Genomic DNA, 26,717 nt, shown 5'->3' with positions numbered 1-26,717 from the left:
GGGGGGGGAAGGCTGAGTATGTGTGCGCGTGTGCGCGCGGGCTAGGCGCGTGCGCGGGGGGCGCGCGCCGGCGGCGGGGGAGGGGACGGGGGCTGGTGCGCTCCTGTGGGAAGGGAGGGGTGAAAGGTCGCGGGTCCCCGGCAACACCGCTCAGGCAAACCTAAGCGGCTTGTCGCAGAAACCAAGGGGTCCAAGAAACCCGCTAGGCTAGAAGGCGGGAAGGAGAGATTACTGACAGCCGTGCCAGCCAATAAAATGGGAATGTGAAAAAGGCTCTTCAGGCCCCTTCCCAATCAGGAAACTTGGGTATGAGAGGGAATGAAGGGGCGGGGTGGGATCTCAGTCAAGCCGGGACTGGAGCGGCGACAATTTTGGCTTGTCTGAGAAGGGCATTCGAGTGACCGTTGACAACGGGTGAGACAGCGTCAAGGCTGAAGAAAGAACCTTAACTATATGCTTCCAGGACTTCTAGCTAGGTACCTTAGTTTTTTATTTCTAAGAGTTAGGTACAAAACATCATCTCAACTCATCGGCGGTTTTCTACCGGGTGATTTCATCAAAAGAGTACTTATTAGTAGCACCTTGTAACATCGTTAGGGAACTTATAGTGTCGCTCGCTGCCTTTAATCCTTTCGGGAGCAAGCCAGGATATAAATAAAAAAGCTAGGTATGGGTCTTCCCTTCACGAGGCGCTGATAGGCGGACTAAAGACAGGCAACAGCTGAGTGTACACAAAACTAATTATTGAACTAAGTATGAATATAGGAATGAAACTCATTGCAATGTGCACAGATTATGATTATACATATCTTGGATACGTAAGGAATCTGAACATCAAGCGTACAATGCTACAGAAAAAATGTAACAGAGCTGCAATAGACTGAAAATCTGAAAAGACTAAGTTTACAGAGTAGTAAACTGATTTCAGTGAAGTGTTTTGCTCAAGGTCATCTATCAAGTTAGTTTAATTAATCAGCGTGCTAGGAATTAAGGATAATGGAAACACGTCGGCTCCGGAGCCCGAAATCTTGGTTTCAAGTCCTTGCAGTCATGTTCTAAAAGTGTCTTGGGCAAATTAACATGTTGGCTGTTTATTGCTTTCCTTGTGCCAAGCAGTCATTTTACATGCGATGCTCTTTACCTGCAGTGTATCATATAGTTATTACTGTACCTATTCTAGGAGGCAGTTTAGGTTTAAAGACATTAATAATTTAGAGTCGCACAGGTATAAACATTCTTGCAATAATTCAAACTCAGGTCTTCCTGATTTCAAAGTCTGTCCTCTTGGAATATTGCAGAACACTAGAGCGTCAGTTCCTTCCCACTTAAAGCAGGGACTGTAACTCTACTTCCCATACGTCTTATGAGTAAAATGAGATAATGTATTGGAAGATGTGAAAAGGTATGAACATACTACATTTCTAGAACAAAGATGCTCCTTCCTTGTACTTTTCACTATAGCACTTCAACCTGAAAGATGCCTTTAGTAAAAGCTAGCATAATAAAGAACTTCACTGTAATTCTATGATATCCTAACCAAGAATACCTGCATATCTGAGGCATTAACCAAAGCGAATAGAATAAAATTTAATTCCTGATAGAGGAGGGAAAGGAAAAAGAATCCTAACCCTCCTCTTTTATTGCAAGGAACATCTAGGAGGCATTGGGATTTCTGGTGCTTTTTAAGTGATGAAAGATAGATGATAGTCTGCTGAACAAGGAAAAAAATAACATTTAGTTTGGGAATAAAAGTTTATCTGGAGTATGAAAAACACTTTGCCTCAAGTCAGAGAAGAAGAAATGCTGAAACCTCAAAGAAAGGGAAAGCAGGTAAGTTAGTATATAACTGGTAAAAGTCTATGAACATTTAAAAGTCCAGAATTTTTATCTGCTATATGATGTAATAGAAAACCATGATATAGCCTTTATGCCCAAAATAAAGAGTATTTATACACGAAATCGGATTTAAAACAACAACAATAACAACAAAAAGAGCAGTACTGAAGGAAAATCAGGGCTTGGAATAAGTATGTGATAGACAAGATAGAAAAAGCTGATGCCAGACATTGTGTAATCAATGTGTTCTGTGAAGTGTACCAAAAATATGCAAGGATGTTTTTAAATAAAAAATTGGAAAAGGGCTCGGATTTGCTACTATAATGTTTCAAAACAGTAAAAGATAGGGGACAAAGATAACTAAAAAATGAAAATAGGTCAAAGCTATATTGTATTAAAGCTTGGACAAAGTATTCAGCATAATGTAGTTATGATTTTGGAAAAGACTGAGAATTGGAAACTGATGTTAACAAATTTCTAAAAATAAGTAAAATATGTTTAAACATTTTAGAAAATATCTGTCGTTGCCATATGTAAGTTAAATTGAAAGTGAGCTAAGTTAAATTGCCTGATAAGCTTACTGAGAGTCATGACACTGTATTCTTATTTATTTGACCCTTTTCTTATTTCCTTCTTCACAGTTAATATTTAAATATTTCCCACCATTCCATGAGACATAGGAGCAGAAGGTATGATTTTAATTGTGGATAGCATGCTTACCAATAATTTATTTAACTATGATATGCCAGGAATTACATAGACCATCCCAAGACCTGCTTAGACATTGAAGGGTCAGTTAGCTGTGATCATGATTTGATTGATGAAGGTTATCAGAGAGTACATTCTAGCCTTCATTCTCTGTTGTATTTTTTTTAAGTATACTTCTCCATTTCACAATATATACCTCTACCATTCTGATTAAACAGGCATAAACATTTTATCTCTTGCCCTGCATTTTTTACCAGCCAATAAAACTGAGGAAATTTTAAAAAAACAGCTCCCACTTTATAGTATGCTGTACCTCTAAGGCTACAAATAAACTGTTTGAATGAACTTTTTGAAAAATATGATAGAAAAATTTGACCTTTTAATTCTCTGAAAAGAAATATTTTATTTTTTTAATTAACCAAGCAATGGCACTGCAAATTTAATAATATTCTCTAACACCATAAGATACAAGAGAACATGTATGCTTTTGCTTGCTTAATTAGCTGATTAGTTATGAAAATAAGCAAATCTGATAGAAAATGATATTAATGTGAAGAACAAAATCCCTAGTCTTTATTGGCTTTCAGTAGGGGTTCTTTTTCTTTCTAAGTTTTGGTCTGAGTAATATGGACATAAGATAATCTATTTTCAATAGTAATGATTGGCTCACTAGAGAAAACACAGATAGTTGATGTCCACAAGTATTCTTAAACCCATTTATTTCCATCCTCCTGCCTTTCCTACAATAAATCCTATTAACTACAGAACATAAATATTCCCTCTCCATGAGTATCTTTTTAGTATATGCTTTGGGAAACTTTTCTGAGTTTGTGTTCTACTAAAATCAGATCCTGAGTTAAGGATTCAAGTGCAAATAGTGTATTTTAAAAGTGATTTCAGGAAACAGTAGGGATTTGGGGAAGTGAGACAGGGAATGGAAGGAAGGCAATGAAGGGTGAATTGCCCAAGCAAGTTACATTGTGAGCAAACAGAGCTTAATCTCACTGGGATTCCTAGGAAACCATTTAAAACAGTAGCTTCAGAATTAGCACACTCAAAATGTGAGAAAACTCAGATATATATGCACTAACTCCCTTCAGTCATTGGTGGAGGTCTTTTCCTAGGGTACATTATTAATTCAGTAATTGCTGGCCAGTCTTCCAATTGCCAGAGCTGCATCTTTTTCTGAGGACTTTCTCTGGCAGCTGGAATCTGTTCGGCCCTTACACAGGCTGGAAATGCTAGAGAATTAACACCCTGCTGTGGACACATCCCCCACCTTTGTGGAAAATCAGGCCAGTGTGCTCTGAAAGGGTAGGGCAAGGAAATATGGGTTGGGCAATAACAGTTTGTTACATAAATGTCAGGAAAAGGAAAATGAGAAGACTGTTAGTGCATGGTATGTTTGGAACGATCAAATAAATATGAAAGAATTGGGAAGCTTAAGATACTAAGAAAATCTAAGATTTTATAATCTTCACAGTCCAAATATTGTACCCATTGGTTGTAAGAAGATTGAATAATTTGGGCTTTTTTTTGAAGAATCAATGTACATATTCAGATTATTTTTTCATCCAATGCAGCACAAAGAAAATAGGAACAAGTATATACCAGAAGAGTTTACCACCTAATCTTGAGGTTGTATAACAAGTTCTATAAATAGACATATTGATTAGAAATACTTATCTAAGATTGCACTTCTTAGAAAATGATTTATTAAACTTATCTTAAAAATTCAAACAGCTTTTATGTTTATGTATTTAATCATATAAATTCACAGTTGGTGAATATGTTTATGAAACAGCATATGAAAGCTCATCCTAATTTATATGGAAACATAAATGTGTTATTAGCATTTTCCCAAAAAGTCCCCAAGCCTTAATATTCCAGTTGCAGTTATGTCATCCCAGTAGATAAAGAGATATGTTAATGTTAGAACGAATCCTAAAATTTTTGGCATGGAGTATATTTCCTTGGTTTGTAATAGATCAATAATTTTCCTAGCATTTTTCTAAACGTTATAAAATACATCTTTCGGCCCTTACCTTAAAGACAATAAATCTGAACTCACACTTTACTCAGTACAATAAAAAGAATCTTCTGATAATTGGTACATGGGTATGTAAAAGGTAAACATTAGGAGAAGCTGCATGAGGGCTATAGGCGAATTTTTATCTTTGCAACTCTTTAAATTATTTCAAAATAAAAAGTTTTTAAAAAGGAAGCTTGAACTGATAATCTGGTTCTGGCTCTTCTACCTACTAACTTTGTGGCCTAGACTAACTCATTTGCCTGCTCTGATCTTCAGTTTCTTAATCTATAAAATGGGAGAGTTGGTAGATGTTTTTTACATCTCTGAAAACAAATTTCTATCTCAATATGTTTATGACCATTCATAGAATCTTCCAAAGAAAATTGTCAACCTCAAAGTACATACTATGTGCATTAACATGTAGCTTTAAATCTGTTAATAATACACATTATGAAGATGTGCTTTAGGCACAATGGAAAATAATATACCAAGGAAAACAATTTGCAACTGTAAAGAATATATCAGATATATTTATTCTCTATGTTTTTGCCTTTTAAAGCAATCATCCATTGAAATCTATAAAGATATTTTACTAGGACCACAATTCAAAATGTGACTGTTTCATCTTTTAAAAATTTCTGGGGTGAAAACAGCAAATGATAAAGAGGATAGAATGATAAACATAGAGAAAAAATTAAGAAAAACAAGAACTTCAAAAGTAGATTAAGGAAGCCATAGTTAACTAGTATTCATATGTTATATCAGCTAAGTTGAAATTACTTACCTGTTACATCCATAAAATATCTTCATCTACACATATTTTATTCTGATAATGCCTGGAATGATCTTGAGTCTCCATTTGCTCTGGTCCTGGCTTAGGCCATAGGCCCCAGAGCAATTATCAATGCCTTCAAAATTGTCCCAATTTGAACAGTAAATTATATGGTCACCTTCATAATACTCAAGAGATTTGACTTTTTGTTTTAGCCTGCTAATTATAAACCATAAAATCTTTCTATTCATCAGATTCTTTTATATGGCAATCTCTGCAAGTGTAATAGGAATGTTTATCATAGTTCACCCTTCGAATGCACTGTAGTGTAATAAATTGGTATGTCACTATATCCTCTACTCTTCATAATGTTTTAATTCCCTACCTAGGCTTTTCTTAGCTATTGCTAAGACCAGATCAAGAACAGAGGTGGAAAGTAGTAGGATAGAATTTAAAATTTTACTTTTTCACCTTTTAACATGGACACAATCACTTTGATGGAATGATTCTTAGGAAGTACTGTATGTAGCAAGATGAAGTGAATTGAAGAAATAATAAATGAGACATTATAAATATAATGAAATCCATCTTCAAAGGATAAGCCATTTACCCACAAACTGCATCAGGGAATTGCTTACATTATGGATTATTTAGATTTTCTCTGTGTTTATTTCCTACTGTCCAAATAAGTCTTAGTCCTTTTTTTATGGTTTTTTTTTTTAATTTATTTGTTATTCAGACAGAGAGAAACAGAGCATGAACAGGGGAGGGTCAAAGAGAGAGGGAGACACAGAATCTGAAGCAGGCTCCAGGCTCTGAGCTGTCAGCACAGAGCCCAAGGCAGGGCTCGAACTCAGGAACCGCAAGATCGTGACCTGAGCCGAAGTCGGCCGCTCCAACGACTGAGCCCCCCAGGTGCTTAGTCCTTCTTGACTTCCAGACAAGCTTTTAACGTCTCTGGTCAAGGCTTCTTTCTAATGTTGTTTTCTATTTCCACTGTTTAGTATAGGGTAAGTAATAAAAAGTTCCATTTGTCTTATAATAATGTTACATGTATTTATAAGTACAAGAAGAAATTGATTTCCTTGTATATAAAAAAAAATCATTACCATACTCTACCTTGCCAGATTCTGCCTTGCTATTTAATCTTTTGGTTTCACTCTGTAAACATTTCTTTGGTAGGTCAGAAGTATCTAACTGACTTCATATAATTCTAAATTATTTTTTTCATGTTTATTTCATGTAATTGAGAATGCATAGAACTTACTTATTAAAAAAACCTACATTTTACATATGGATATTTATGTACATATGATGTAGAAAGAAGAGATGTCTGTAAGAGAGAACGAGAGAAAAAGAGGCTGGTATACCAGTTCTATCTAATGTCTGTAGTGAAGGTAGAAAAATTAGTAAATGTGTAATGTGCCTTTACCTAGCATTTTCTTCTCGAGGTCAAATTGAGGGCTTTAAGAAAAATGTTTTTTTCTTAAACTTCCATTCTTATAATGTAAATTTCATAAGTATTCAAAAGGAGATGGCATAGTATAATGGACCCACCTTCAAAACTGTAAACTCCTAATCAGTCTAGTTTCATTTCACCTCTTTCTCAGGGTGACTTTGAAGCAAATTCTATCATCACATTTTTATTCTGAAAACATAGCTTTAAAAATATCCAAAATACCGTTATTTTATTGAAAATAATTGACAAAAACTCCTGAATACTATCAAGTAGCTATCTGTGTTGAAATTTTTTCAATGGTCTCATACCGCTTTTTACATTTTGTTTAAATATCTACCCAAAAAATACATTATAACTAGTTCATATATTACTTAAATCTCTCTTAATTCTCTATCAGGCAAGCTTCAACCAGAGAGGCAGACCAGCAGAATATATATTTTAAAATGTTTTATTTTATACACACACACACACACACACACACACACACACACACAGTAATAGTGATACTAAGGGAAATGGCTCACACAGTCATGGGCTCTGACTAAACAAGTCGAAAGTCCACAGATGGTCACTCAGAAAGGAAAAATATAGGGAAAAGGGAGAGCAATCGCAGTCTCTGATTTTCAAAGACCTAGTTGCTTTGATAGCTACAACCTGATTAAATGAGGCCCATCTATGGTAATCTTCCTTTTGGTTAACTGAAAATTGGAACTTTAATTACATCTCCACAATGCTTTCACATCAAGCCCTAGACTAGTGCTCGACTGAATAACTAGGAGAAGTTGTGTACATGCTGCAAAGTGGCTGCTGCTTCCTCTGTCTTACAACTCTCACAAAAGAATATTCCTTGTAGACTACCCTAACTAGAAAGAAACATACTAGGCAAGGAATTCTGAGAAATGTAGTTCAAGCTAAATTGACATATCACAAAGCCATCACAGCTCACTCCTTTTCACCTTGACACCATACGCAGCTTCTTAAACCGTTTTTAATCACCAAATAAATACACTATCAAAATCATAGCATATTGAAAATAATGATATAGCAGAATGAACTATCTATCCCCTATAAGACTAAAAACATGCTATCCCTCTAACCCTTTCCCCAGGAGAGGATACAAAATCTTTAGGGGTGCCTGGATGGCTCAGTCAGTTTAACCGTCAAACTTCAGCTCAAGTCATGAGTTTGAGCCCCGTGTGGGACTCTGTGCTGACAGCTAGGAGCCTAGAGCCTACTTCGGATTCTGTGTCTCCCACTCTCTCTGCTCCTCCCTTGCTCGCGTGCTCTCTCTCTCTCTCTCTCAAAAGTAAACATTAAAAAATTGTTTTTAATCAAAATCTTAGGATGATATTTCCACTCCTCCTGTGATATCCAGTAAATTAAATATGGAAATCTAATAGTAACTGTTATTAACACATCTTATGTAATATGAGGGTGAGAGGTAATTAAAGTATTTAATACATATACATAATATAAACATTTACATCAAAATAAATACTTGTAATGATTATAGTCTTCATTCTGCAAATGGTCACATCATCACAGCTAGTATTTCTTTTCTTCCATAACTTTCATTTCCTTCTCCCACTACCTTTTCAATATTCTGTTTGCCCTCAGCAAGCACCTCACCTGGTTTTGGGTCTTTGCCAAGTGGAAAGACCCAAATCTTAATTCCTGAAGGATCTGGGCTATTAGAAATCCTACCTAAATTGAATTGTTGTAGTTTTCCACTGACTTTAATCAAAGGACATGAGAATTTCAAGAGATGCCCTAGGGGGATTTCCTAGGGGCTTCTCCTCTATTTCAGAAAAATCCTCTTGACCCTCACTGTATAACAGCACCCAATTTTCCATAATAGCCAGGATCAATCACTGCAGCCAGTACAGCAACTCCTTTCTCATCTTGTAATTTCAGAGGCTTGAGGAGCCCAAAGTGGCTATATGGCATCCCCAATTTCTAGCTCAGTGGAATCTTTATTGTGTTGTCCTGTGGATGCATTCTTTGCTTTGGAAATAAGACCTCTAGACCAAAAGCGATAATGAAAGGAGCCACTCCCATTTTCAGCCCTTGGATTTACAACTTAAGGATCTATAAATCCTGATTGTGGGAGAAAGAGAACCATATGTTAAGTCTGATTTGGAGCATGGACCACAGCCTAGGGGATTGCCACCTACCTGGTACCATGACTGAGTTTTCAAAAGGGCAATTCACAGTGTATCATGTCAGCTGAATTCCATGAGTACAAGTTCATTGTCACACAATATACAAATTTTATAATTTAAAAAATGTATAACATAGTAGGGTCCTTTCTCAAATCCCCCTTCTTGGATTTGTAAATTGACTCAGGTCCAGAATTTGATTGAGGGGCCAAGACTCTCCATTTTGTTGGTTCAAGTCAGACTTAAGGTCGCTATATGTAGAATTTCCCACATATATGTATCAAGTAAGATTTTAGTAGGCTTCCCATTTCAGACATTATAGTTTTAATCCCTAGAAATCAAGTTTAGATCTTTTTTAAATATTTTCCAAGTATCCACTTAATATGTTGAATAAATCCTAAGATTCTGGAACATATGGAAGACAGTTACAATTATTATTTTAATATTTTTGTTTATTGATTGTTGTATGTGTCATTTCTGATATGATTATTTTTTTCTTTTCAATATAATCATACTGTCCTGCTTTTCTGCATGCCTGGTAATTTTTATGAGATGTCAAGCATTATTAATTTTACCTTGTTGTATGCTGGGTATATTTGTGTTTCTTCCAATATTCTTGAGCTCTGTCCTTGAATGTAGTTATTGGAAGCATCCAATATTTTAGACTTGCTTTATGAGGCGGGACCAAATTACCATCTAATCTAGGGCTAATCTTATCTTACAACTGAAGCAAAACCCTCTTAATACTCTGGTTGATGCACAGTGAATTATGAGGTTTTCCATTCCAGGTAGAAGGAGCAGGAACTAGTCCCAGCTCTGTGTGAGCACCAGGCACTGTTACTAGTTTCCTGAGGTAGTATCCTCCAGTGCATCTGCTGATTAGTATTCAGCTGAAGACCCAGGAAGAACCTTTCATATTTCTGAAGGTCTATTTCTGTGGCTCGTTTCTGTCAGTACTCTGCTACACAAGTGAATTTTAGCTACCCTGTTGTTGTGTTCCTCAAAAAGCTAAACATAGAATTCACATATGACCCAGATATCCCACTCATAGATATGTACTTATCCAAAAGAAAACAGATTTTAAATACCTTTACATGAGTTCTAATAGGAGCATTATTCACAACAGCCAAAAAGTAGAAGCAACCCAAATCGTCAACTAATGAAGGGATAACAAAATGTGGTATAGTCATGTAATATATACTGTATACCATTCCACAGTGGAATATTATTTAAGCATAAAGAGAAATGAAGTACTTACACATGCTACAATGTGAATGAACCTCAAAAACATTGTACCAGAAATATAATAAGCATTTGCTTACTGAACATAAAGTATATAGCCTATATGCTGAATGAGAGCATAATTATCATATTTATGTTGATATTCTACAGTGATAGAGCAAAGAATACTATACAAACAGATACACTCCCCATACACAATGTTTTTATTTAGCTTTTAATACCTAACAAAATACTATTTAAGAAAAAGTATATTACATTTTCTTTCAGAAATTATGCATATCATAGATATGCATATTATGCATATTATGCTTTATTATCTTTATGCATATTATGCTTATTATCTTTATTTTATTGTCTTTGAAAAAATGTCTGTTCAAATCTTTTGAATATTTTTATTTTTTGTTGTAGGAGTTGTAGGTGTTCTTCATATATTCTGCACATTAGTCACTTACCACATATATTATTTACAAATTTTCTTTCTCATTTTATAAATTGTCTTTTCAGTTTATTAATACTGTCCTTTGATATGCAAAAGGTTTCAATTTTGATGAAATCCAATTTACCTATTTTTAATATTCTTGCTTCTGCTTATGGTGTCATATCTGAGAATCAATTGCAAAATTTGAAGTCATGAAGATGTCTTTTTTTAAGAGTTTTATCATCTTATGTCTTATATTTATGTCACTGATTCATTTTGAGTTAATTTTGTATATGATGTGAAGTAGGTTTCCAACTTCATTCTTTTACTTGTGGAAATCCAGTTGTCCCAGCACAATGTTAACTATTCTTGTCATACATTGTGGAAAGCATGAGAAGCCAGAGGGTTATAGTTATAACTTCCTAATGACCAGAATACAACAACACTTTCTTTCTTAATTATAATTTAGGGAAGTTTGTTTATTGGTACCTGAGAAGGAAGATAGAGAAGGAGGATAAACATCAGGAAGTAGATGGGAAGATTCTCTTTTAGATTGACAGAATTATCAATATCCATATCAATAGTATATTTCAGAGCCTACAAAGTGACACGCTATATCCTCCATTTTCCTGAAGCCCTACTATTCCACATGAGAGAAAATCCTATGGTGTTGAGGGATAAATATTTAAAGTGTTCCAGGGGCACCTGTGTGGCTCAGTCAGTTAAGCATCCGACTTCAGCTCGGGTCATGATCTCACAGTTCGTGGGTTTGAGCCCTGCATCAGGCTCTGTGCTGACAGCTAGCTCAGAGCCTGGAGCCTGTCTTCAGATCCTGTGACTCCTTTCTCTGACCCTCCCCTGCTCATGCTGTCTCTCTCTCTCTCTTTCTCTCTCTCTTTCTCCAAAAAAAAAAAAACACACATTAAAGTGTTCCAAACTTTCTCATTCTGCATTTTCACCTCTTTGTTCCATTGGTTCTTCTTACAGTGCTAACCCAAAATGAATGGAACTACCACCAGGCTCAACTTCTTGAACACTCAGATTTCCTTTATGCCTAGGCTTTGGTCTCACAAGACATTTTGCCCCTTAAACTAAGGAAAAATTGGAGTTTTTCTAATAGACTTGCAGGAAACTTAAGAAAAAACAGCATAGAAAAATAAAAGTTTAATGTATTCCATGTATCCTGACAACTGAATTTTATCCATAAATTGGCTTAGTTAGTATATGTTTATGAAACACCAGGCTTGCTCCCCGTTTTCGTACTTCAAATATTCCATGGTGGCATGTTTATTCAGATGTTGTTAGCTGGAGAAAGATTTGAGATATCCCCACAGCTAGGTAATAAATATTTCAATTTAATATTGAGGTTTATTTCTTGCTCTCTGCTCCACCCCCCCATACAGTCCCAGACTATAATTTTTATGTTTCAACTAAACCTTTGAGCCAAGATGTGACTCCATATTTCCCTAATTTCAAAGATTGCAATTGCTTATTCTATTAACACAACCTTACAACTCACCCATCACTCAATCATCTCATGTGTTTGAAGCATTTTTACTGACAAGCTGTAAAGTTAGTTCTATCTTAAATGAAACTGAACTCCTTTACCTGAATTTGTGTGTTAGGAGTTTATTGGGCTATTATCTGCTTTGTATCACCTTGGAAGATAGGATACTTGAACAATGAGATATTTTTCCTATCAGAAGATAGCAAAGGCTTACTATTCTGAATCTGAAGTTTCTGCCTTAAGTGGGGTGATGTAAAGGTTTCTGTGTTTCAAGTCTCTAATACAACAATTGTTTTGTTAGGTAACTGGAGAAGGAACACCCAAGAGGTTTTCCTTTTATTATTTTTTTATTTTTGAGAGAGAGAGAGAGAGAGAGAGAGAGCACAAGTTGGGAAGGGGCAGAGAGAAAGGGGGACAGAGATTCTGAAGCAGGCTCCATGCTGACAGAGAGCCCGACATGAGACTTGAACTCGTGAACTGCGGAATCATGACCTAAGTGAAGTCCAATGCTCAACTGACTGGGCCACCCATGCACCCTGGAACACCCAAGAATTTTTAAGGCAAGAGAGACGCATTCAAAAGAAGAAGAGAAATGTTGGTATTGAAAGTTGAGAAGGGGAAAGTGACTCTGAGATACAGAAAGAGTTACAAAATGTCAGAGTCCTCTTGCATGCAGCTCTCGTATTGGAGAATGACTAAGTGATGCTGTGAAAGACTAACCATTCAGCATTGCAGCCTACAGGGCAGTATATAGGTCTCGGCAGCTGAGCCTGCAGTCAATGGGTGGTGTAACCGTGGCAAGCTTATTGAGACTGTCAGCGGATCAGTGTCCAGCATACAGCAGAAGATGAACTGCAGTAACATCGTCATGGTACGTAAGGAGACAATGACTGCCACAACATAGAGACCAGCCCACATCCTCATGCCCCCAGCTTCTGGACAGGTAGCAACTATATGCCCTCCAGATCCTTAGATATCCCTAGGAAGGAAAAGAGCTCTTTCCGTTAAATACGATGAATATAATTTTGTACAACTCTACGTGGCGGGTATTTGGTTTGTTTTGGGACAAAGGAAGCATGCATGCTACTTAGTATGTGCAGCAAATTCATACTGGCTACATTAATATCCAGTCCTGGTCTCTGAAGCAGCTCTGTGGTTCTGATAGAAAATGCCATCATTCCCTGCTGGAATCTGTCTGAATCCTGTCAGCTCTTCTGACAGTTAGAAGCAGAGTTCTCATCTTTTAGTTTCTAAAACCTTTTATATATTGAACTGCCCACTAAATTCCTATTTTTCTGTCAAATGAGAAAACTCTTGAGTTTCCAGATTATTTGCAAAACAGAGATAAATGACAGATACTAAGTTTAATTACCACTGAAGGTCAGCACACCAGCTCTGTCCATTGCCACAAGTCTTTTTGAAATTCCCCAGATGCTCACAAATGGCACCCATCCAGAATTCTTTCCTAAGTTAACAACTTAGAAACATTTTCATCAACCACAAAGATATTAGTGATTGTCCACTAAAATTAAAACTTAGCTTATTTAGTTAGACCTCCTAGTAAACTTGACCCAGGTGTGTGTGCATCTACACCAGTTTTATATTTGAATTTACTGCATGTGCTGTTTTTCGTCACATACTCTCTGTACTTCAGTCTACTCACATTTTCAATTTGGAATATTAGATGCTACTTGCTAACTTTATGCTCTTTGAAAGGATTTTTGGACGCCTGGGTGACTCAGTCAGTTAAGTCTCCGAGTTCAGCTCAGGTCATGATCTCACGGTTCGTGGGTTCAAGATCCACGTCAGGCTCTGTGCTGACAGCTAGCTCACAGCCTGGAGCCTGCTTCGGATTGTGTCTCCCTCCCTCTCTGGCCCTCCCCGGCTCGCACTGGCTCAAAAATAAATAAAAAACATTAAAATTTTTTTTTAATTTTTAAAAAAGAATTTCTAGTTCTGCTGTTAACAATCTGTAAAAACTGGACAAGCACTTCCCCTTTCTGCATCTTATCCAAAACATAAAGGATTTTATTAAATTATTTTTAAGAATCCTTATGTTTCTGACTTTCTGTAAAAGTAATTTGAAAACACTATGAAGTATGATTAAGAAGTCAAGGAAATGCCTCTTTATTTTCTAAGGACTTTAAATCGTTAAATTAAGTTTAAATCTGTTACTTTTGGGGAGAATATTCACTTGTACATTTTTAACTTATTACTGGTAGCCAAAGGAAGAAGAATAGAATGTACTGAAATATGTATTTTCAAAGAAAATATAAAGGTTTAAGTGGCTTTACATATTATGTGTGAGCCTGAAATCTTTACGTGGTTTTAAACAGTGAGTATATTTTTTGGTAATACAGACTTACATGTGTCCCTGTGATTCATGCAAAATTAATTTTGAAATTTGAATCATTGAGCTTGATTTATATAATTGAGAGGTTATAGACTGACTGCCTTGTTTTATTTTGCCAGAACTGTATTTCCATTTGTGAGCCAACATTTAAAAGTAAATAGATTTGGAGGTGCCTGAGTGACTCAGTCGATAAGTGTCCGTCTTTGGCTCAGATCATGATCTCATGATTGGTAGGTTCAAGCCCCATGTAGGACTCTGTGCTGACAGCTCAGAGCCTGGAGTCTACTTCAAGTTCTGTCTCCTTCTCTCTCTGCCCTCCTCTGCTCACACACACACTCTCTCAAAAATGAATAAACCTTAAAAAAAATTAAAAGTAAATAGATTTCATGTTGTAAAAAAATATATATGTTTTTCAGTGTCATTTTGAAATATCACGCACGTATTCTGGTAACTCTGGCCCCACATTTCCATGTAGCAATTATTGGCCAAAGCTAAATAGCAATTGTCCCTTTAGGTGGGACAAAGATGTGGGGCCGTGCCCTGGCTCCCATCATTTACACTTATACTGGACCATTTCAGTCATTATGTTACCTGCCTGGGATTTCAGCCAATATGTTTAGGACTCTTAATATTAAATTAAAATAAACTTTAAGGGGCATGTGGGTGGCTCAGTCAGTTAAGCATCCAGCTTCGGCTCAGGTCATGATCTCACTGTTTGTAAGTTCAAGCCCCATGTCAGGCTCTATGCTGACAGCTTGGAGCCTGGAGCCTACTTCAGATTCTGTGTGTGTGTGTGTGTGTGTGTGTGTGTGTGTGTGTGTGTGTGTGTTCTCCCTCACTCATGTTCTGTGTCTGCCTCTTAAAAATAAGTAAACATTAAAAAATTTTTAATAAAATAAAATAAACTTTCAGGTGCTCCTGGGAGGCTCAGTTGGTTGAATGTCTGACTCTTTTCATTTTGGCTCGGGTCATGATCTCGCAAGTTCTTGAGATGGAGCCCTGCTTCAGGCTCTATGCTCACAGAGCAAAGACTGCTTGGGATTCTCTCTCTCCTTTGTCTCTCTGCCCCTCCCCCTGCAACACTCACTCTCCCTCAAAATAAATAAACCTTAAAAAAAATAAAGAAGAAAACACTTTTCATCTGGTTTCATAATAAAGATTTATATGCAAAGAATTTGGATTTAAAATAAAGAATTTAGACTTTTTGTCACCCAAATTTAGCATGATTTCTTCAAACCTTCTAAAGTGAATGAATGTCAACCTTTGATTGGTATAATTTCCAAATAGACAAGAATTGTGTTATATATTTTTTACAGATATAATACAGAAAAATATTATTATAGTTTTTCAATTTGATTTTGCATTCCAATTAAAAAGACAATATCTCCATTGTAACCTCATTAGCAACATTAAGTAATAATTATAGTTCTTCAAATATTCCACCCTGACACACACAAAGCTTTTCAGATATCCAAGCACTGAAAATAAAAGCTAAGCTAGATACAGTATATAATATAGGTTGTGGTTTTAAGTAGAATCCTTTTCCCAATAAATATATAATCCTTTCATAAAATGGAAGGAAAGAGCTTTTTACTAATATAAATTTACTATATGAATTAAATTCATCACATTTTAAAATTAATTATGGAGAAAAATTAAACCATTTGTTGATATGAAGATTTAATATTAGAGGATGTAAATAACAGATTAGCATCTGACTTATTTCTTTATTTGGTGGCAGAGAAGCAAGAAAATCCTGATTCACAAAGACAAGTTACAACTGGTAATAATATATTTTTAATGTATCTTTTCTGCCAATTTTATAATTCTTTTTATAATAGGAACTTTATTTTATAAACTTACAGCTTTATAGGTTTATTAATTTAAAGTTTTATAAATTTAAAATTCAGAAATTCCAGAAAAACCATTTTACTCAAGCAAAGGCCATAAAAAGTCAGTATGACAACACAAATACAACAGTTAAAATTGGTGACACATTTAATTAGCATAACCTTGAAGTGATAAAAATATTTATAGGCTCAAAAATTTAAAGCAAGTGTATGCAGAATCTCAGCTCTTATGGAAGATAATAGGAGGCATACAGTTTGCAAAATAGTGTTCAATAACCAATTAGAAAAGATAAAAATACTTAGAGGATTAGTGAGCATTTTACTTAAAACCGGGATCATTTTTCTTTTTATTTTTCTTCCTCCCTTCTTAAAATATATTTAATTTTGAAAGATAAATCTGCAACCAGCTAAAGCAGGAAATTATCTTGATACCTCGGCCGTATTCACACTCTTGCTGCTAGGAAATCTCAGATGAATGGAAGAATCTCAGATGAATAGGAAATAATGCATTATGTCCATGGAAGTTTATGTAGAAGGAAATAGAAATCTTAAGGTAGATATTCCAAGCTTTCTGGAATTGCATTGTCCAGAAATTGTAAAGATACCTTTTGTTTGATATTATAACAAATATTTCCTAGCCTCCTAAATAGGCGACTTGGCAGAGTTTTGGGGGGATTTCATTGTTTGTTTATTTATTGTGTTTTATTTTGCTTTGAAATTTGGGGGTGATGCTGGAGATAATAAGACATCTTGAGATGTGCCTAACCTGATATGCAAATATGAAAATCACTTCACTATGGTATCTTCTAAGGCTTCTTCCTTTTTCTAGTTCTCATTAAAACACCATCAAAAAGTTGCATTGGCCTGGCCAGTAGATGCAGTGCCGGCTGTTTCAGAGAGCTTCATAGAATATATGCTAGATATTTAAATTAATTTGTCCTATGAGTTTATGAAATCCAAGACTTATGTCTAGCTAGGTCATGTTGCATTTTCATTTCTTAGCACAATACATGGCCAGTCTATGTGTTTGGTAAATATTTTTTTAAAAGAGTCACTGCTACTATTTAATTACCTATCAATTTCATCTGTAGTATATGAGATCTCAAGAGATTTGGGGTATACATTGACTGTAAGGAAGACAAATGCAAGAGGAGGAGTCAAATTTACAAGGTTTATGCTACACTTAAACCAGCTACATTATGATGGTTGGCCCTTGTTTTACTATTTTTAGGTCAGTGCCTGTCATCATCTTAGAGCTAAATCTACAGAAGCCTCCACAAGCACAAGTAAAATCCCCCTCTACTAATTTTCTCTTAGTTACAACTATCAGTAAAAGCACAAGTAAAAAAGGCACAAGTAAAATCCCCCTCTACAACCTTTATCTTAGTTACAACTGTTGGTGAACTAAGTATTAACTGGAATGGAAGGAAATTATTACTAATTATTTGCTAATATTATGTTAAGGATATTTGTGTTTATATTCATAAATTATATTGGCCTTTAATTTTGAGTTTTTATAATATCTTTTTCTGGTCTCAGTATCAGAGTAATACCAGCCTTATACAGTGTGTTGGAAAGTTTTACCTACTTTTCTATGGTTGGAATGGTTGGTGTTCTTTCATCCCTAAATGTTTGACAGAATTCATCTCTAAAGCTATCTAAGCCTGGAGGTTTCTTTGTAAAAGGTTGCTAATTAACTTTTGAGGAGATCTAGAGCTATTCAGACTCTCGAAATTTATTGTTATATCACACTTGGAATTTCAGGGAGTTTGCCCACTTTGTTATTGAAATTATCGACATGAAATTGTTCATAATATTAGTTTGCTGTCCTGTTAATTTCTTTAGGATCTATGATGATTTTTCCCACTTTCATTGTTGATGTTAATAATTTGTGTCTTCTTCTATAGATTTATCAGTTTTATTGATCTTTCCAAACTATAGCTTTTCACTTGATGTATTTTTTATATTGTTTGACCAATTTCTGTTTCATTCTTATCTTATCTTTTTATATTTAGTTTGGGTTTAATTTGCCCTATTTTGTAGCACCTTAGACTGAAACTGAGACCACTGATTTTGTCCAGAAAAATTTGAGAGGAAGAGCTATGTGACTGCTCTGGGAGAACCACTGCATATATGCCATGACTGCACTCCCTTTCCCCTCTGCTATGAGATTGGCAGTGATCCATGCTGAGGAATAGAACATTACCCAATCCTCAATTGATATGAATGGAATGGAGAAGTAACTGGGTGTTGTTTATAACCCCTGGGATAAACTAATCCAAAGTTTCTCAATATCAACACTGTTAATAATGGGATAGTATAATTCTTTGATGTTGGGGGGTGTCAGTGAATTGAAAAAAAATTTTGTTAGCATCTCTGATGTCTACCCACTTCATGCCAGAAGCACCCTCTTTCCTATTGTGACATACATAATTGTCTCCAGACGTTCAGATGTCTTCTAGGAGGCCCAATTCACCCCCCACCCCGACTGAGAGTTGTACATATGTGTACAACTACACATATGGAAGTAACAAAGTAAAAATGGAACTCTATATCACACTCTACACTAAAATCAGTTCTAGGTGCATTAAAGGCATATAGATGAGAGACAAAGCTATGAAACATTTAGGAGATAATATAGAAAATAAATTTGTTTCTTCAGGCATGAGAAGATTTCTTGAAAAAGACATGAACAACATAATAAAATAAAGGTTTAATAAATTTGCCTATATTTTAAAAATGTCTGTTCATGAAAACATACCTTAAAGAGTGAAAACATCAGCCACAGAGTTTGAGAAAATATTTGTAACATATAAAACAAATAATTAATATTCCAAGCTACTATTTAAAAACTTTGGAAAAATGTTTCTACAGTTGATGTCAAAGAGAGTGTGGCTTATGTTTTCTTTTAGCAATTTTATGGTTTCAGGTTTTTATATTTACATCTGTATTCTATTTTGAATTTATTTTTGTGTATGATATAAGAAAGTGGTCCAGTTTCATTCTTTTGCATGTAGTTGTCTAGTTTTCCCAATACCATTTGTTGAAGAGACTTCTTTTTTCCCTTGGTATATTCCTGCCTCCTTTGACATAAATTAATTAACCATACATGCATGGGTTTATTTCTGGACTCTCTGTTCTATTGATCTATGTGTCTATTTTTGTGCCAATACCACATTGTTTTAATTACTCAGCTTTGAAGTATAGCTTGAAATCTGAGATCATGATACCTCCAGTTTTGTTCTTTTTCAAGATAGCTTTGGCTGTTTAGGGTCTTTTGTGGCTCCATACAAATTTTAGAATTATTTATTCTAGTTTTGTGAAATATGCTGTTGGTTGTCAATAGGGATGGCAGTAAATCTGGAGAATGCTTTGGATTTTATGGAAATTTTAACAATATTGGTTGTCCAAAACCATGAGCATGGAATGTTTTTCCATTTATTTGTGTCATTTTCAATGTTTTCACCAGTATTTTATAGTTTTTAGAGTACAGGTTTTCAGCTTCTTGATTAAATTTATTCCTAGGTATTTATTCTTTTTGCTGGAATTGTAAATGGGATTGTTTCCTCAATTTCTCTTTCTGCTACTTCATTTATAGTGTTTAGAAAGGCAACAGATTTTGGTATGCTAATTTTTCTAGATATGTATCCTGAGGCAAGGGCAGCAATAGCAAAAGCAAAATTAAACATTGGGACTACATAAAAATAAAAAGCCTTTGCACAATGAAGGAAACCATCAATAAAACAAAAAAAGACAGCCCACTGAATAGAAGGTATTTGCAACTAACATATCCAATAAAAGGTTAATATCCAAAATATATAAAGAATTTATACACCTCAGGGCTACTGGTGGCTCAGTTGGTTGAGTGTCCAACTTTGGTTTGAGTCATGATCTCATAGTTCATAAGTTCGAGCCCCACAGCCTTACTGCTGTCACCATGGAGCCTGCTTGAAATACTCTGTCCCTCACCCTCTCTCTCTGCCCCTCCCCACTCATGCTCACTCTCTCTGTCTCTCTCTCTCAAAAATAAATAAACATTAAAAAAGTAATTTATACAACTCAACACTAAAAAAACCCTAAATAGTCTAATTAAAAAATGAGCAGAGGACATGAATAGATATTTTTCCACAGAAGACATACAGATGGTCAAGAGACACACAAAAAGATACTCACCATCACTAATTTCAGAGAAATGTAAATCAAAACAATGAGCTATCACCTCACACCTGTCAGAAAGGCTAAAATAAAAAACACAAGAAATAACAAGTGTTGGCAAGGATGTAGCAGAAAAGGAACCCTCATGCATTATTGATGGGAATGCAAACTGGTACAGCCATTGTGGAAAAGAGTATGAAAAGCTCCTCAAAAAATTAAAAATAGAATTTCCATATGATCCACCAATTCCTTGCTGGGTGTTTACCCAAAGAATATAAAAACACTATATGAAAAGACATATGAACCCCTATGTTTATTGCAACATTATTTATAATAGCCAAGATATAAAGGAAACCTTAATGTCCATTGATAGATGAATTGACAAAGAAGATATGAGGAATTTATATATGTATAAATATATATTATCCATTATATATATACAGATATACATATATATAAGCCATAAAAATGAAAGAAATTTTGCCATTTGCAAGGATAGATCTAGAGGGTATAATGCTAAGTGAAACAAGTCACTCAGAAAAACAAGTATCAAATGATTTCATTAATATATGGAATTTAAGAAAAGCACAAGGAAAGAAAAAGGGACAAACAAGAAAACTTTCTTTAATACAGAAAACAAATTGTTGGTTGTCAGAGGGGAGGTAGGTGTGGAGAAGGTTGAAATAAGTGAAGGGGATTAAGAGTACATTTATTTCAATGAACACTGGCTAATGAATAAAATTGTTGAATCATATTGTACATTTAAATCTAATATAACACTGTATGTTAATTATACTTGAATTGAAAAGAAAAAAGAAAAAGCTTGAACTATTCCTAGAAAAATGGAGAAAATAAGAAGAGTAATTTTACAAAAGAAGAATTTTGTAGGAGTACGAGGCACTTACCACATTGTGAAATGCTCAATCTCATTATGAATCAAAAAGATGTAAATTAAAACCACAGTTGAGATAGATCATATGCATCAGATTAAAAAAGTCTTAGTATCTGACAGTATCAGATTTGGTAGAATATGAATCTACAGAGTTCTCCTTCTCTCTTGTATGTGTGCAACTTGGAGCAGTCACTTTATTTTTTTAAGGGTAGAATGTATCTTAGTATTTAATAAGATGTTACATTAGCAGTATTTTTTCTTTTTAAATTTTTATTTAAATATGAGTTAGCATGCATTGCAATATTGGTTTCAGGAGTAGGATTCAGTGATCCATAACTTGCATACAACACCCTGTGCTCATCATAACAAGGAGCAATCACTTTAAAAACAGTTTGTAGTCATCATCAACAGACATTCAGACTGTTCATACATATATTTTATTCTCTTCCTTGGTGTATGCAAAAATTGCACTACCCCATTGAAGTTATGTGTGACGATGTGGCCAGTATCATTTTGTGGTGGGAGGCTTTAAAACCTGTGAGTGAAAGATCAAGTTTTTCTCCCCTCTTTCATGGTTACTTCCTTCCCCTGAGGGAAGGTCATGTGGAAGAGAGGATCCCCTTACTTAACCCCCATCTAAGAAGAAAATGTAACGCCAGTAACAATAAGCTTTGATGTTTAAACCACCAAGGTTCTGCAGGTTGTACTAGTCCATTATGATTGCTCTAGTATCACCAAGTAATGCTGAACATGATTGTATTTATTAGCCAGCAATTCTAATAGTTATCATTTGTCCTATTGACTCTGTGCACAAAGAAGCCATTTAGAAAAATTCTTTAAAGGGGCACCTGGGTGGCTCAGTCAGTTAAGGGTCAACTCTTGGACTTGGTTTTTGGCTCAGGTCATGGTCACAGTTTGTGAGTTTGAGCCCCAGTGCTGACAGTGAGAAACCTACTTAGGATTCTCCCTCTCTCCCTCCTTCTCTCTATCCCTCCCCCACTCATTCTCTCTCTCTCTCTCTCTCTCTCTCTCTCTCTCTCTCTCTCTTTCTCCCTCTCAAAATGAATAAATAAACATAAAAATAAAAAGAACAGTGCTTTAAAGAACGTAACAGTGATAGCAAGAAAAAGTGGAAAAAATGGAATACCTATCAGCTACAAAAGAATAAACTATAGGATATTCATACAGTGAACTCCTATAGAGAAGAGAATATTAATGAAACACATATAGCCAAATACATCAATATAGATAAATCTCAAAATATATATATATTGGTCGGTATAAGAAGCAAGTAAGAATAGATATAGTAAGATTCCATTTGTGTTGAATGTAGTATGAAGAGTTTGTGGAAGTTATGTATTAGAACTCATGCATAGATTATGAAAATATAAAGATAACCTATGAAATGATTAATATAAAATTGAAGGTATTAGTTTTTCTCTGGGTAGTGGGTAAGGAGGTGCAATAGAGGGATTAAACTGGTAATAGTCTATTTCTTTCTTATTTTATGTTATTTTTTAATGTTTATTTTTAGAGAGAGACAGAGTGTGAGCTGGGAAGAGGTAGAGACAGAGAAAGACACAGAATCCAAAGCAGGCTCCACATGCTGAGCTGTCAGCATAGAGCCTAATGCAAGGCTCAAGCCCACAAAACACAAAATCATGACCTGAGCCAAAGTTGGACACTCAATTGACTGAGCCACCTAGGTGCCCCTAATATTCTATTTCTTAAATGGGCGATGTGAATATGGACGTTCATGTTATTATTCCATTGTAATCTGTACTTATACATTTTATATATTCTTCTCCATGTGCTTTATATTTCACAGACAGAACTATTTTTAAAGTCATCAGTAATAACCCTGACACACAAGGACCCATAAAATAAGTTGAATCATACTTTGATAAGTGGCTTATATAACTCCATAAGAAAAGTCTGATTTTATTGTCCAAGGACACTTGGAGATGAATTGATTATATCCAAATTCTGCTTTGGTTTTTTGCAAGGTGTTGGGAAATTCATTTATTAGCTCTGTTTCCATTTTTATATTCATAGAATAGCAGTAATATACCAGTTTATTTGAGATTAATGTTTGCAAAACACCTTGTACCTACAATACAGCTCCATATACTGTATTAAAATAATATATTAAAAATACACCTTAGCTTCTGACTAATGGAAGTTCTTAGTAAATAATGGATATATTGGCAATCTAGAGCATCACTGGCTTGGTTGTAAGTGATGATAAGAAACATTTAGCTTAATGGAAGAAATAAAAATGATAGCAATTAGATAGACTTTTGAGAGCTGAAAGTTTAACACATACCAAACTATGAAAACACTTTAATAGTGCTTTATGTATGGTGGAAACATCTTTCAGAGACATACAAATCCATAGGAAGAGTACTTTCGAAAAAGTACCAAAAGGCAAACTTCCTACTTAGGATGTTAGCACTGAATGTCAAAATGCCATGCTGCTGGCTTTTGGTTTTAACTCTTGAAGATGACAGGTAACCAACCATAAACATTAGTTTTTCAAATAGTCATGAGAAAAATATTGTCACTGCCCAAATCACAGATAAATTACCAGCTATCTTTTTTAGAAGTGTTTGAGGTCTAGTACAGTGCTTTCTTCAAAGACAGGTCATTAAAGAGAAGAGATTAAATCAGGCATGAATGCAATAGGGGTTAGAGGAGTGACACCCACATGGGTGACCACAGATATAATGTCTTAGGTAACATGACAATATCAGGAAGGATCTGAGTTAGAAAACAATACCTATAGCACATGATGTGATGGATGCAAGCACTCTGGTAATAGTATCTAGAACATGGGCATATGGTATCAGGACCCTGTCTCTACAAGAGAATTTACAGGCTAGGACAGAGTAGGATGAACAGCTGAATAGGGCTTGCTAGCAGGGAAGTAGAATGTAAATCAACACAAATTAGGCTAATAATCATAAAGAAAAGATATACAATATAGCTATTTATCTAAGAGGTTCACACTAAGAACATTATATTTTCATTCTAAATCCTTCTTAACTAAGAATGAAAATTTGAATTGTTGCCAGATTTATGTGGTTCCCAACTTTTATACTGCACAGGATTAAATTTTCAAGGTGAAGAATGTCTGTACCTGCAATTGGCCAGACCAAAGAGGAAAGGCTGGTTGTAAAAGTCAGCCTGTTGGCTATGCTACTTTTATAGATAGTGAAAACATTTTATTTAATAGTATCAAGCTTTATTGAAAAACATAATTTCCGTGGGACTACTTATAACCTATATTTCAGAATTGTAATGGGTATTTTCTATTTTCTCTTCTAGTTTTACTTTTACTTCTTCAGAATCTTCTCTGTGCCCCCAAAGGCTGACATCTAGGAGTTGGTTCAAGAGATGACCTGTCCTCTGACTACTGGATGAAAGTCCAACAGAAAGCTTCTGCAATAGGTTAGAGGGCAGGAGGAAAATGAGATTGGGTATTCATTCCCTATATGAACTAGTCTTCAAAGGTGTTCCCCAACAATTTCTTCCTTCCTTGTATATACATATCACTCTTGATATCGAGAGTTGGAGCTTATTTCTGCTTTCCTTGAATATGTGCTGACCCTTGACTAGCTTCTACAAATAGAATGTAGCAAAAGGGCAGTCTGAGTCTTCCAAACTCAGACCAAAGAGAACTGGACGCTTCTATTTGCTGCCTCCTGGAATTTAACCACCATGGTATGAGAAACCCAAGATAGATGGAAGAATCACAAAAATGAAAAGCAAGGCACTCTAGCTATATCAAGCACTAATTGACAGCCATATGAGTGAATGGTTGTAGTAGCTAGTCCCCAATATGCACCCAATGAAGGTTGTTTCCCAAGCTTTGGGCAGGTTTGTTTTGCAGTAATAGATATCCAAAGCACATATTAGTACCTAGGAAGTAATGTGCTGCTATAACAAAAACCTAAAACATGTGGCATTGGCTTTGGGAAAAGATAGTGGGTTTAGGTCAGAAGGGTCTCACAGAGGAAGTCAATAGAGGCTGAAAGACAGTGAAGACATTGTTATTTGAGCCTGGAACAAAGGTGAGTTTCTGTCCTACTACATACAGGGAGAATGTTTGGCAATGTTGTAATTTGTGGTAATATGAGATATAGAAAACATATCTAATGCCCTTGTGTATTTGGCTCAGGAGGTTTCTGAACAGAAAGTTGTTAAGAGTCTACTGGTTTCTTTAGGTGTATATGACCATTAATAGGGTGAAATGAACTAGAGAAGAAATAATTTAATTTATAAGCAGTATCTATAGTACAAGTCATCAAACATTTTCTGAATGGGCCGGATAGTAAATGTTTTAGGCTTTTTTGGTTGTATGTTGTTTGTAGCAACTACTCAACTCTGCAGTTGTAGCATAAAAATGGACACAGATAGTTTGTAAGTGAATCAATGTGACTGTGCTCCAATTAAAAAAAAAAATGACAAAAACAGGTGAAAGCCTGTATCTGACCTGTGAGCCATAGTTGATCAACCTCTGATCCAGAAAAAAACACTTTCAAATAAGGATTTGGTGAGTTGAGACATTAATTATTCTCCAATTTATCTCTTGTAGCCCATATGAGTTGTTCAGAGTAAATTAATACCTGGGGGCAAAGATAAAATCCAGAGTGTTGCCACATTATGAAGATCAGTTCAACAGTGCAGTTGAAAGACTGTCTAACCTTCATAAAGATTAAGGATTTGTCCCTTAGACGCTGTCATCTAGACAATGGGGTTTTTAAAAATCTTAAAGGCTGTTGACTTTCTTTCTCAGCTAGACAATAGAATTTTTGAGAATCTTTAAATAGGGCCTTGTAGGCCCATTTAGCTAGAAAAAAAGGATTTCAAAAATCTTCAAGGCATTGTCCTTATAGCATCCAGATTCTAAGTCGTAAGTAGAGAGGAGTATATCTTTAAAATCTGTCATAAAATACGGTATAGGTACATAAGAAACCCAAAAATTTTAACAGAAATGTTAAGAGCTTGGACTAAAAGGGACTGAGGTAGTACAAAATGAAAAACGTCGTCATTGTTATTAATCTCCTATGAATAGGACACAAGCTGAGAAAATTACTTAGCAGCAAATACATTCCACTTCTTATAGAAAAGTAAAGATGACAGAGCAGGCAGAGCCGTGAAGAACCATTCCCAGGGAGCGCAGACCTAATCAAGAAACATGGTGTATCCCTGGAGACAGAGGAAATGGTAATATGTCCTCCTAGATTTCAGAATTGTTCTGGGCCAGCTAACTGTTACGTGCTTTCAGTTTTACACTTTTAGAGTGAAGGTTTTGGGGCACCTGGGTGGCTC

At 35.3% G+C, this 26,717-nt stretch overlaps 1 long non-coding RNA gene across 2 annotated transcripts in view; it reads left to right on the top strand.

Moving 5' to 3' along the window:
* The first annotated feature begins 289 nt into the window (after positions 1 to 289).
* Positions 290 to 26,717, top strand: part of LOC115301690 — a 48,130-nt gene continuing 21,702 nt past the window's right edge. The window contains exons 1-4 of one of the 2 annotated variants that reach the window (XR_003913244.1): positions 290 to 476; positions 2,478 to 2,525; positions 24,711 to 24,833; positions 26,512 to 26,612. This is a non-coding gene — a long non-coding RNA (uncharacterized LOC115301690). The remainder of the gene's footprint in view (positions 477 to 2,477; positions 2,526 to 24,710; positions 24,834 to 26,511; positions 26,613 to 26,717) is intronic. The other variant, XR_003913243.1, reaches the window with a different exon arrangement.

This window comes from Suricata suricatta, chromosome 9 (assembly GCF_006229205.1).
Source record: "Suricata suricatta isolate VVHF042 chromosome 9, meerkat_22Aug2017_6uvM2_HiC, whole genome shotgun sequence".
Taxonomy (NCBI): domain Eukaryota; kingdom Metazoa; phylum Chordata; class Mammalia; order Carnivora; family Herpestidae; genus Suricata; species Suricata suricatta.
Note: the sequence above shows the minus strand (reverse complement) of the source record. Positions and strands in the feature narration are given on the sequence as shown.